The 12522-nt window shown below is 46.3% G+C and overlaps 1 protein-coding gene across 2 annotated transcripts in view; it reads left to right on the forward strand.

The window, feature by feature from the left end:
- PIGN (phosphatidylinositol glycan anchor biosynthesis class N) overlaps nucleotides 1-12522 on the forward strand; it is a 1076629-nt gene that overhangs the window by 328059 nt on the left and 736048 nt on the right. The window lies entirely within an intron of this gene.

A 12522-nucleotide genomic window follows, 5' to 3' on the forward strand; every position in this document is an offset into this window, starting at 1 on the left:
GGTTTATAGTATATTCCTCTGGTCTCCGGATGAATCCCCAGAAAGTAGAAGCCATACACCAATGGCCCACTCCTCGCTGTATCAAAGAGGTGCAGAGTTTATTGGGCTTTGCCAATTTTTATCGTCGTTTTATCGACGGTTTTTCTAGGTTGGTGGTGCCTATCACCTCTTTGCTTTAGAAAGGTATCTATTTCCAATGGACACCTGCAGCGGATGCCGCTTTTTCCACTTTGAAAGAGGCATTTACTAGAGCCCCTATCCTACGACATCCTGATCCTGCTAACCCGTTCTTGGTGGAGACAGATGCCTCCGAAAAAGCTGTGGGGGGTGTCCTTTCCCAATCTGACCCTGAAACAGGAATTAGTCACCCAGTAGCATACTTCTCGCACAAACTGAATCCTGCTGAGATGAATTACTGTACAGGGGATAAGGAATTGTTGGCCATTAAGAAGGCATTTGAAGTATGGAGACAGTACCTATTAGGAACAAATCACACGGTGACCGTTCTGACCGATCACCGTAATCTACAGTTTCTGAAATCAGCCAGGGCGTTAACTATGCGTCAACTTAGATGGACTCAGTTTTTTAGCGAATTTGATTTTGTGATTGTGTATCACGCAGGTCATAAGAACGGGAAGGCAGACGCTTTATCCCGTCTAGGATATGTTACTGCTGAAGAACCGAAAGAGACACCACCCATTATACCTCCAGACAGATTTATAGGAGGGATCAGTTCTGAGGATGATTTTCTTGACAAAGTAAGGCATGAACAGAGTACAGATAAGATGGAGCCTATAATGAGATCACATGATGTGGTCAGGGTGGGAGAGTTCTACCATGTTGATTGTGGTTTGGTCCTTCCTTCTACAGACTTACAAGAACAAGCCCTCAGATGGTGTCATTCTCATCCTTTGGCCGGTCATCCTGGTTATAAGAAGACCTTGGAATTGTTACAGAGACGTTTCTGGTGGCCTGGAATGGGAAAGGACACAGAAAAATACTTACAGACCTGTCATATCTGTGCTCAGAGTAAAGTATCACATCAGAACCATGTGGGACTACTGCGGCCTTTGACAACTCCCCCAGGACCATGGCACACAGTGTCCTTAGATTTCATAGTCGAATTACCTGTTACACAGAAGGGGAACAACACATTGCTAGTGGTGGTAGATACCTTTACTAAATTGGCTCACTTTGTCCCTTTAACTGGGTTACCGACTGCAAAGACATTGACATCTGTGTTTCTGAAACAAATAGTCAGATTGCATGGATTACCTTCTGTGTTGATCTCAGACAGAGGTTCCCAGTTCGTGTCTCGGTTCTGGAGGGGAATATGTGCTCTTTTGTCTGTTGATGTACGTCTCTCGTCTAGTCATCACCCACAAACTGATGGACAGACTGAGAGAGTAAATCAATGTTTTGAGCAGTATATCAGATGTCAAGCCCTACAGTCCTTAACAGAATGGGATTAGTTAGTTTGGTTGGCCGAGATGGCATATAACAACAGTCATCACTCTTCCACAGACTTTACACCTTTCTTATGTACGTATGGCTATCACCCTCGCATACTCCCTGGTGCTACCTCCCCATGTACAACCCCTGCTGCTAGTGAATTAGTACAAGACCTCCAACGTAACCACAAACTTGCACAAGATACTTTGGACCAGGCCAAGATAAGGTACAAGAAGGGAGCAGATGCACACAGACGACAGGAACCCTCTTATAACGAAGGGGACAATGTTTGGTTATCCACAAAACACATCAGTTTGAAAGGGGCTTGTAAATTTAAGCCCAGGTATATAGGACCTTATAAGATCACAAAGGTCGTTAATCCTGTGGCCATGAAACTTGACCTTCCCCATACAATGAAAATACACCCTGTGTTCCATGTCTCCTTATTGAAGCTTGTTGCACCGGGAACATTCCTTCCGACCTCTCCTCCACCCTTAGATGTGGATGATGGTTTGGAATATGAGGTGGAGGCCATCATAGATTCCAGACGAGTCAGGTACAAGTTACAATATCTCATACATTGGAAAGGGTGTGGTGTGGAAGACAGGACCTGGGAACCAGCTAGTCAGGTACACTCCCCTAACTTAGTGAAGCAATTCCACAGACAACATCCCCAGAAGCCTAAACCCGTGGGGGGATCCTTAGGGGGGATGTACTGTCATGCCTGCCGAGCATCCGCGGATAGCACAGATGAAGTATCGAGACCAATGCAAGATGGCCTCGAGGAACTGCGCATGCGCGAGGGAATCGGGCAGTAACATAAGCTCGTTTCCCTCGGCGTCTAACGCTTTGCGCTCTAGTTTCCCCGTTGGTTACTACGTTACTTCCGCTTAGCCGCTTTCAGTCTTCTGCCTAAGTTTGGTGTGGACACTTGTTCCTGATTTTCGGATCACTGCTTTCCCTTGCAGTGTTGATGTTCTTTAGTTTGATCCCGGCTTGGTTCGCATTATCGCGGACCTCTGTTCTGACCGTCCGTATACACGGAGCTCCCATTCTCTGTTCTGTTTCTTCCGATAACGATTCTTTAGTTATCTCTGGCAGCTCCAATCTCTGCAAGCCGAGTGTTTCTCGGTAATCGCTTTGTACAGGCTGTACGGAGTTTCCCTGCCTCAGTTACCAATAGACCCATGTGTGCTGTTTAACGTGGGTGCTATTGTTTATTATTTCCCTCGACCAGTGCCGGCTATCTTACACAAGGGTCATAGTGATTTCATACACCCTGCTGCTTGCGGACTCGTCGTTGGGCCGGACTACGGTCCCGCCGAAAGGCCGGTATTTGCGGAGTAGGGGAGTGTGGGGTTGCATGGCATTGTGGGATTTGTGGTCCGCCTGGCGAGTTTTCTTTATTCCCCTTTTTACCTTATTTTTTTGCATTCTCTGCACTTCCCGGATGCTGGCATTTATCACAGTGCAAGGACAAGAAGACCTGGTAAAGCTCTTGTAGCGCACTATAATTACATTGTGTTCTTGTTGAATCCTCTTGGGTGTTTATATATGTATGCATTACCCTACAGGCAATTACTGCTGTGATTCCAACCTTGTACCATATCAATCCATTAGTTGAGAAAGTGAATTTGATGAGGTAAGATAGAAACTCATACCTGTAGATAAGTACAAATTAAGGTCATACTAGAATTTACAAAACCTATTCCTCAATTCAGGTCATATTCAATCTCCATAGGGGTTTTTTACATATACGGTTCCAGATGAGATCGTAGTTGTTTTCCTTGTCACTCCTGTATACTCTCAGGTGATTGTTGGTCTATGTAATAACCATTGAGGGGGTTGATAGGCGGATTGATTATTGTTGTATTAACCCCTTTATTCCTTGTAGCTTCATCATCAGACAGAAGCAGAAGAGAGCAGTGTCCGAAGAGTCCAGTGTTTTGTCTCCCCTTACTTTCCTTGTTTTGTTCCCTCCTTTCCCTCCATATCACCCCTGTGTCCTAGAGTTTGATAGGCACAGATGGTGTAGGGAGGAAGGGTTGGGGTTATCATCGGCTCCTGGCACTCCTGTGGAAACTGAAACCGGATCCTTACACTCACACCTAGTCAAAAGATCTGGGTTTAATCCATCACCGTTCTTTAGCCCACTCTGCCACCCCAGTTAAGACATGGCTATATGCAAATCAGTCTGACCCTGTTCCTCATGAGAACAGTCCAGCCCGAACTGCCAAGCCATGTCTTCCCTGGACCGGAAACAAGCTTCCGAGGACCGGTTTCTGGCATTCCAGCCGTCTTCAGCCCGGCTTGCTTGAATCCAGTGGCAAAGTGAGCAAGGGACTCACGTCTGAGCATACCCTGCCACACTTATGGCGGCCAAAAGCGGTACAAAAGGGGGTGGTGATGGACGGAGCATCTGAATCAATCAAACACTCACACCCAGTCAAAAGATCTGGGTTTAATCCATCACCGTTCTTTAGCCCACTCTGCCACCCCAGTTCAGTCATGGCTATATGCAAATCAGTCTGACCCTGTGCCTCATGGGAACAGTCCAGGCCGAACTGCCAAGCCATGTCTTCCCTGGACCGGAAACAAGCTTCCGAGGACCGGTTTCTGGCATTCCAGCCGTCTTCAGCCCAGCTTTCTTGAATCCAGTGGCAAAGTGAGCAAGGGACTCACGTCTGAGCATACCCTGCCACACTTATGGCGGCCAAAAGCGGTACAAAAGGGGGTGGTGATGGAGGGAGCATCTGAATCAATCAAACACTCACACCCAGTCAAAAGATCTGGGTTTAATCCATCACCGTTCTTTAGCCCACTCTGCCACCCCAGTTCAGTCATGGCTATATGCAAATCAGTCTGACCCTGTGCCTCATGGGAACAGTCCAGCCCGTACTGCCAAGCCATGTCTTCCCTGGACCGGAAACAAGCTTCCGAGGACCGGTTTCTGGCATTCCAGCCGTCTTCAGCCCGGCTTGCTTGAATCCAGTGGCAAAGTGAGCAAGGGACTCACGTCTGAGCATACCCTGCCACACGTATGGCGGCCAAAAGCGGTACAAAAGGGGGTGGTGATGGACGGAGCATCTGAATCAATCAAACACTCACACCCAGTCAAAAGATCTGGGTTTAATCCATCACCGTTCTTTAGCCCACTCTGCCACCCCAGTTCAGTCATGGCTATATGCAAATCAGTCTGACCCTGTGCCTCATGGGAACAGTCCAGCCCGAACTGCCAAGCCATGTCGTCCCTGGACCGGAAACAAGCTTCCGAAGACCGGTTTCTGGCATTCCAGCCGTCTTCAGCCCGGCTTGCTTGAATCCAGTGGCAAAGTGAGCAAGGGACTCACGTCTGAGCATACCCTGCCACACTTATGGCGGGCAAAAGCGGTACAAAAGGGGGTGGTGATGGACGGAGCATCCGAATCAATCAAACACTCACACCCAGTCAAAAGATCTGGGTTTAATTAATCATCGTTCTTTAGCCCACTTTGCCACCCCAGTTCAGACATGGCTATATGCAAATCAGTCTGACCCTGTGCCTCATGGGAACAGTCCAGCCCGAACTGCCAAGCCATGTCTTCCCTGGACCGGAAACAAGCTTCCGAGGACCGGTTTCTGGCATTCCAGCCGTCTTCAGCCCGGCTTGCTTGAATCCAGTGGCAAAGTGAGCAAGGGACTCACGTCTGAGCATACCCTGCCACACTTATGGCCGCCATAAGCGGTACAAAAATGGGTGGTGATGGACGGAGCATCTGAATCAATTAAACACTCACACCCAGTCAAAAGATCTGGGTTTAATCCATCACCGTTCTTTAGCCCACTCTGCCACCCCAGTTCAGTCATGGCTATATGCAAATCAGTCTGACCCTGTGCCTCATGGGAACAGTCCAGCCCGAACTGCCAAGCCATGTCTTCCCTGGACCGGAAACAAGCTTCCGAGGACCGGTTTCTGGCATTCCAGCCGTCTTCAGCCCGGCTTGCTTGAATCCAGTGGCAAAGTGAGCAAGGGACTCACGTCTGAGCATACCCTGCCACACTTATGGCGGCCAAAAGTGGTACAAAAGGGGGTGGTGATGGACGGAGCATCTGAATCAATCAAACACTCACACCCAGTCAAAAGATCTGGGTTTAATCCATCACTGTTCTTTAGCATATAGCCATGTCTGAACTGGGGTGGCAGAGTGGGCTAAAGAACGGTGATGGATTAAACCCAGATCTTTTGACTGGGTGTGAGTGTTTGATTGATTCAGATGCTCCGTCCCTCACCACCCCCTTTTGTACCTCTTTTGACCGCCATAAGTGTGGCAGGGTATGCTCAGACGTGAGTCCCTTGCTCACTTTGCCACTGGATTCAAGCAAGCCGGGCTGAAGACGGCTGGAATGCCAGAAACCGGTCCTCGGAAGCTTGTTTCCGGTCCAGGGAAGACTTGGCTTGGCAGTTCGGGCTGGACTGTTCCCATGAGGCACAGGGTCAGACTGATTTGCATATAGCCATGTCTGAACTGGGGTGGCAAAGTGGGCTAAAGAACGGTGATGGATTAAACCCAGATCTTTTGACTGGGTGTGAGTGTTTGATTGCTTCAGATGCTCTGTCCCTCACCACCCCCTTTTGTACCGCTTTTGACCGCCATAAGTGTGGCAGGGTATGCTCAGACGTGAGTCCCTTGCTCACTTTGCCACTGGATTAAAGCAAGCCGGGCTGAAGACGGCTGGAATGCAAGTAACCGGTCTTTGGAAGCTTTTTTCCGGTCCAGGGAAGACCTGCCTTGGCAGTTCGGGCTGGACTGTTCCCATGAGGCACAGGGTCAGACTTATTTGCATATAGCCATGTCTGAACTGGGGTGGCAGAGTGGGCTAAAGAACGGTGATGGATTAAACCCAGATCTTTTGACTGGGTGTGAGTGTTTGATTGATTCAGATGCTCCGTCCCTCACCACCCCCTTTTGTACCGCTTTTGACCGCCATAAGTGTGGCAGGGTATGCTCAGACTTGAGTCCCTTGCTCACTTTGCCACTGGATTCAAGGAAGCCGGGCTGAAGACGGCTGGAATGCCAGAAACTGGTCCTCGGAAGCTTGTTTCCGGTCCAGGGAAGACATGGCTTGGCAGTTCGGGCTGGACTATTCCCATGAGGCACAGGGTCAGACTGATTTGCATATAGCCATGTATGAACTGGGGTGGCAGAGTGGGCTAAAGAACGGTGATGGATTAAACCCAGATCTTTTGACTGGGTGTGAGTGTTTGATTGATTCAGATGCTCCGTCCCTCACCACCCCCTTTTGTACCGCTTTTGACCGCCATAAGTGTGGCAGGGTATGCTCAGATGTGAGTCCCTTGCTCACTTTGCCACTGGATTTAAGCAAGCCGGGCTGAAGACGGCTGGAATGCCAGAAACCGGTCCTCGGAAGCTTGTTTCCGGTCCAGGGAAGACATGGCTTGGCAGTTCGGGCTGGACTGCTCCCATGAGGCACAGGATCAGACTGATTTGCATATAGCCATGTCTGAACTGGGGTGGCAGAGTGGGCTAAAGAACGGTGATGGATTAAACACAGATCTTTTGGCTGGGTGTGAGTGTATGATTGATTCAGATGCTCCGTCCCTCACCACCCCCGATTTGTACCGCTTTTGACCGCCATAAGTGTGGCAGGGTATGCTCAGACATGAGTCCGTTGCTCACTTTGCCACTGGATTCAAGCAAGCCGGGCTGAAGACGGCTAGAATGCCAGAAACCGGTCATCGGAAGCTTGTTTCCGGTTCAGGGAAGACATGGCTTGGCAGTTCGGGCTGGACTGTTCCCATGAGGCACAGGGTCAGACTGATTTGCATATAGCCTTGTCTGAACTGGGGTGGCAGAGTGGGCTAAAGAATGGTGATGGATTAAACCCAGATCTTTTGACTGGGTGTGAGTGTTTGATTGATTCAGATGCTCCGTCCCTCACCACCCCCTTTTATACCGCTTTTGACCGCCATAAGTGTGGCAGGGTATGCTCAGACGTGAGTCCCTTGCTCACTTTGCCACTGGATTCAAGCAAGCTGGGCTGAAGACGACTGGAATGCCAGAAACCGGTCCTCGGAAGCTTGTTTCCGGTCCAGGGAAGACATGGCTTGGCAGTTCAGGCTGGACTGTTCCCATGAGGCACAGGGTCAGACTGATTTGCATATAGCCATGTCTGAACTGGGGTGGCAGAGTGGGCTAAAGAACGGTGATGGATTAAACCCAGATCTTTTGACTGGGTGTGAGTGTTTGATTGATTCAGATGCTCCGTCCCTCACCACCCCCTTTTGTACTGCTTTTGACCACCATAAGTGTGGCAGGGTATGCTCAGACGTGAGGCCCTTGCTCACTTTGCCACTGGATTCAAGCAAGCCGGGCTGAAGAGGGCTGGAATACCAGAAACCGGTCCTCGGAATCTTGTTTCCGGTCCAGCGAAGACATGGCTTGGCAGTTCGGGCTGAACTGTTCCCATGAGGCACAGGGTCAGACTGATTTGCATATAGCCATGTCTGAACTGGGGTGGCAGAGTGGGCTAAAGAACGGTGATGGATTAAACCCAGATCTTTTGACTGGGTGTGAGTGTTTGATTGATTCAGATGCTCCGTCCCTCACCACCCCCTTTTGTACCGTGTTTTGAAAGCACAGCGCTGAGAAATAGGGAGCCAATGTAACTTCCTTAGCACGGGCGTAACTGGTTGCCATCTTGATTGCCGACAAATCAGCCGTGCTGCCTGAGCCGTTTGAACAGATAGAGTGGCATTCCCAAGTATACCGAATTGGCATAATCTAAATGTGACAGAACAGTGGCAATTATAATCTGAATCAGGGCATCATGGTTGAAGAACCGGTGTATCTTCCTGATCTTGCGTAGCTGGAAGAAGCATTCAGAGATCACTGGGCCAACTTGGGAGTTCAGAGTAAGTTCGTTATTGAGGGAGACTCCCAATGTTTTGGCCGAGGAAGAGGGGGGAGGTGAAGGACCCAGCGCTGGAGGCCAATAATGTGGGCCCCAGAACTTATTGCTATCCCCGGTCAAAACGAGCTCTGTCTTTCCTGGGTTTAATTTAAGATGATTATGGTCCATCCACTGTTGTATGTATAGCATAGTAGCCTGAAAATCCACAACAGACCTATGGGAGCCATCTATCTTAAAGACCAGTTGTAAATCGTCCGCATAGTTAAAGACTGTCATGTTTCTTTCCTTAAGGGATTGAATCAGAGGGGAGATGTAGATATTAAATAAGTGAGAGGAAAGTGCCAAGCCCTGTGGAACTCCACATGTGATTTTACGTGGCGGAGCCAGGAAGAGCCCTTGGCGGACCGAGAAATCCAGAAATGAGGTGAGCCAACAGGCAGCGACGCCGTGAATGCAAGCGAGTTTGACACGGTCGACCAAAATAGATGGTCGACCGTGTCGAAGGCCGCAGACAGATCCAGTAAGACCAGTGCTTTTGGGGAGCCCTTATCAGCACGGTCCCGGAGAGTATCCAGGACTGCCAATATAACAGTTTCGGTAGAGTGGGCCGGCCGAAACCCTGGCTGGTGAGGATCAAGGTATTTGGGTTCTTCCAGAAAATTAGAGAGACTGTTAGCTACATGGGCCTCCAATATCTTAGCAAGAAACGGGAGCAGGGAGATTGGACGGTAATTCGATAGAAGCGTGGGATCAGTACCTAGTTTCTTTAGTAAAGGTACCACTATGGCTTTCCTAAAAGCCATGGGAACTTGGCCTGATGATAGAGAATCATTCAGGAGGGTGAATACGGGACCGGGAAGGGCTGTGAGACAGTCTTTGAGTATGTGAGGCGGGCAGCAGTCAGAAGGGGCGCCCGATTTAACCTTTGTTAGAAGTTTATGGAACATTTTAGTATTGATACTGGGAAAGTGACTTATCGTATTGTTGTTTCCAGACAGAGCAGAGGGATTGGGAATAAGTGGATGCTTGGGATATTGGCCTTAATAGCAGTAATTTTGTCGATAAAATGGTCATCGAGGGAATTAACTAATGCCTGAGACGGTACAGCCTTCAATAGAATTCTCTCTGGGTTAGAGTGTTTGTTAACTATATTAAATATTTCTTTGGAATTTTTGTTTGAATTGATAATACGTAAGGAGAAGTGGCTAGCTTTAGCTGTCAGGATACATTTCTTATATTCTTTCCTAACAGCAATATAAGTGAGTTTTTTATCCGGACAGTATTTCAATCGCCACTGTCTCTCCTGTTGGCCAGTCTCACATTTGTTAACTTAATCCAGTTGTTCGTCAGAATGTCAGGAAAAGTTTGTAGATGCTGGAAGAAATATCCCAGGCCTCCTCGCACTCTACTGGCATTACAGATAGCCTGAAGTTTGGTGAAGACAGCAGCGAGTGGCTCCATTGTATAGAGCACTAAGGGCCTGATTTAGATCGTGGCGGACGGGTTATTCCATCACAACGGTGATGGATATCCCCTCTGCTGAAATATAGATCCCATTATATACTATGGGATTTATATTTCAGTGAACGGGATATCCATCACTGTTGTGACGAAGTAATTTGCCTGCAGAAATCAGGCCCTAAGTCACTCCAAACATGAAGCGCACTTCTGAAATCAGTAATATATTTGATAGCTTAGTGGCAGTCTTGTCACAGTTGCAGAGTTTGTATATATGTTATGGCAATGTCAATGAATATTAGATTCAGACTCTGGCCTTCTTAACGTTTTGATGGGTGGGCTGCCATGGTATCGGCCATCCTGTACACCAAATCAGAAGATAACTACTTCTCTGATAGTCTTTTTTTTATGAAAGTGTTTATGCTGACAAAGCAGGAGCAGTTTCCTCAAACAGTCACAATACTGGTGCAGCAGCGCAATTTAGACTCTACCCTTACATGTCACAGAGGTGCAATTATATATATGCATTTGACATTATACTCACGGTGTGTCTTAACTTTATTAATGTGTGTGAATCATTGAATTGCATCACTGAAATGTATTCACTGCAGAGACTAGGGAGTTATATTTGTGTGCCCTAATGTTCAGTTTAAACATGAAATTGTGTATTTCTTTATTCATGTTTTACACTTACACTTCAAGATATATTTGTTTATATAAAGATGTATTCTTTTGTTCACGTTTTGCAAGTTATTTTAAAAGTTCTACGTGTGCATGTATAACCATGTATTAAAATTCATACTAAATGTTAGTTTAATTTAGCAAAATGCATTACGGTTGAGGCCTATGATTAGCTTCTCTAGCATGCTTTCTCTTTTCCTTGAAGGTTTATTATCATGCTGTACATTAGCTAGAGAAAGGGTTATTTTCTGTATTAGATGACTGATAGAAAGACTTGGGGAGAACCTTTATAGCGAACGTGGAGAAACAATGGTCTTACTAGATCATCTGTTTATCATGTAACAGGACGACAAGTTGTTCAAAGATGAGAACTGAGGTGGTAGTTTGATTTTTAAATTGATGTTATCATAATTAGAGTTAGGAGACATTCCCTTTGGGCTTTGAGAGATACAGATCTTTCTGCTTGTCCCTATTCATGCGAGTGTGAAGCTTTATGCTAAACACATTTAGTTTCCTTTGCACTTTTACTAATGTATGATCATGCCGACACCTTCTATGTTTCTGATGTAGGGACCGTTGATAGATGACCCTATATTTGATACATGTTTGGGAGAGAGAAGGGAAGTTTCTTCATCGAACACCTGTGTGCTTTGATTTGTGTTTAAACAATTGTGATTATCGCAATTCGATATGTCATTCTATTGCACCTTAACCTACTGAGATATTTCAGCTTACCTTTTGTATTGTTGCATTTATTGAACATATTCTTGGTCTGCATATATACTGGATTGATTGGAATTCCAAAATAAACTCTTTAACCATATTCAGTGACTCCTCCTAGTCCTTATTGTAGGGTCTCATTGACTTCACAAGTTAGAAATGTATTGTTGATGTTTGCTCCCTTTCACTGCTTCGCTTCAGCTAAGAAAAGTCCAAAGGACCAATGGCGAGATAATCTTTGATGATGTGACTAAGAGATTACGTTTTAGGGCACACTGCTCCATCACTGGCTAGTCAGCCTTGCCATGGTAGGATGATCGAGTAGCCAGAAATGTATTTAATGTTCCAGAGACAAACATCAAAGTAAGTATTTTTTTTTGGGGGGGGGGAACTCAATAAGATGATGTGCTGGAGTTTTCTCCTTGCACTTGGAAGATGACTATTTTTCTTGGCAGTCCTTGGCAAATGAAATAAACTGTGTGTGGCGTTGGAAGAGTTGGTCTTTTGAACTCCTGTATCCCAGCAGACTGTACAAGTGTTCTCAGGTGGCAAAGCTGATAGGGGCGCAACCATAAAAAGAACTGCAATTCCCCATCCTCTAAGTGAGGCAGGAGATTTGAGAGGTCGGCAATAGCGGCATTCTCCAGTTTTTGTCAGAAGACCTTTTACTACCAACTCTTAATTGAATCAGTATTGGTATCTGCATAGAGTTATTCCAGCTCATTACATTTCTAAATGGGTTTTCCCAGAGACATTCCTTTTTTCCAAGCAGTATGGGTCCTCCTTAATTTCAAAGTCAACAGGAAGAATATAGCTAATAGTCTGAAATCAGTACATGAAAACAATACATTTATACCACAGGTTTGTTTGTTTGGAGTGATGTATCGGTACATAATAAAAAAGGAGACAAAGTGTAATGTGTATAAATTGGGTGTAAATGTTAAGCAAGTAGATTGAGCTTATGCCATGGAAAACTATTACGGGACCTATATTTCAATGACTTTACAAGATGGGTTTCAGCTGTACTTTAAGTGATAAGGAGATTAAAGTACTGAGAATCTGATCTTAATACTTCCACAAATTAGTGTAGGTTTCTGCACTTTTTAATGTTCCTTATTGGAAACACAAACTGAACATACAGTTTCTTAGAATTTTCAACACTCCTTATCATTTAGCTTTATTTACTTTTGTTCTCAGGTAATACCACAGATCGCCAGGACACCCACGTGTAACAGTGCGCTCAATAAATGCTATAACATAACATAGAACATATTAGGAGTTTTATGTATAGTGATTGGT

Source organism: Lissotriton vulgaris, chromosome 4_1, assembly GCF_964263255.1.
Source record: "Lissotriton vulgaris chromosome 4_1, aLisVul1.2, whole genome shotgun sequence".
Lineage (NCBI taxonomy): Eukaryota > Metazoa > Chordata > Amphibia > Caudata > Salamandridae > Lissotriton > Lissotriton vulgaris.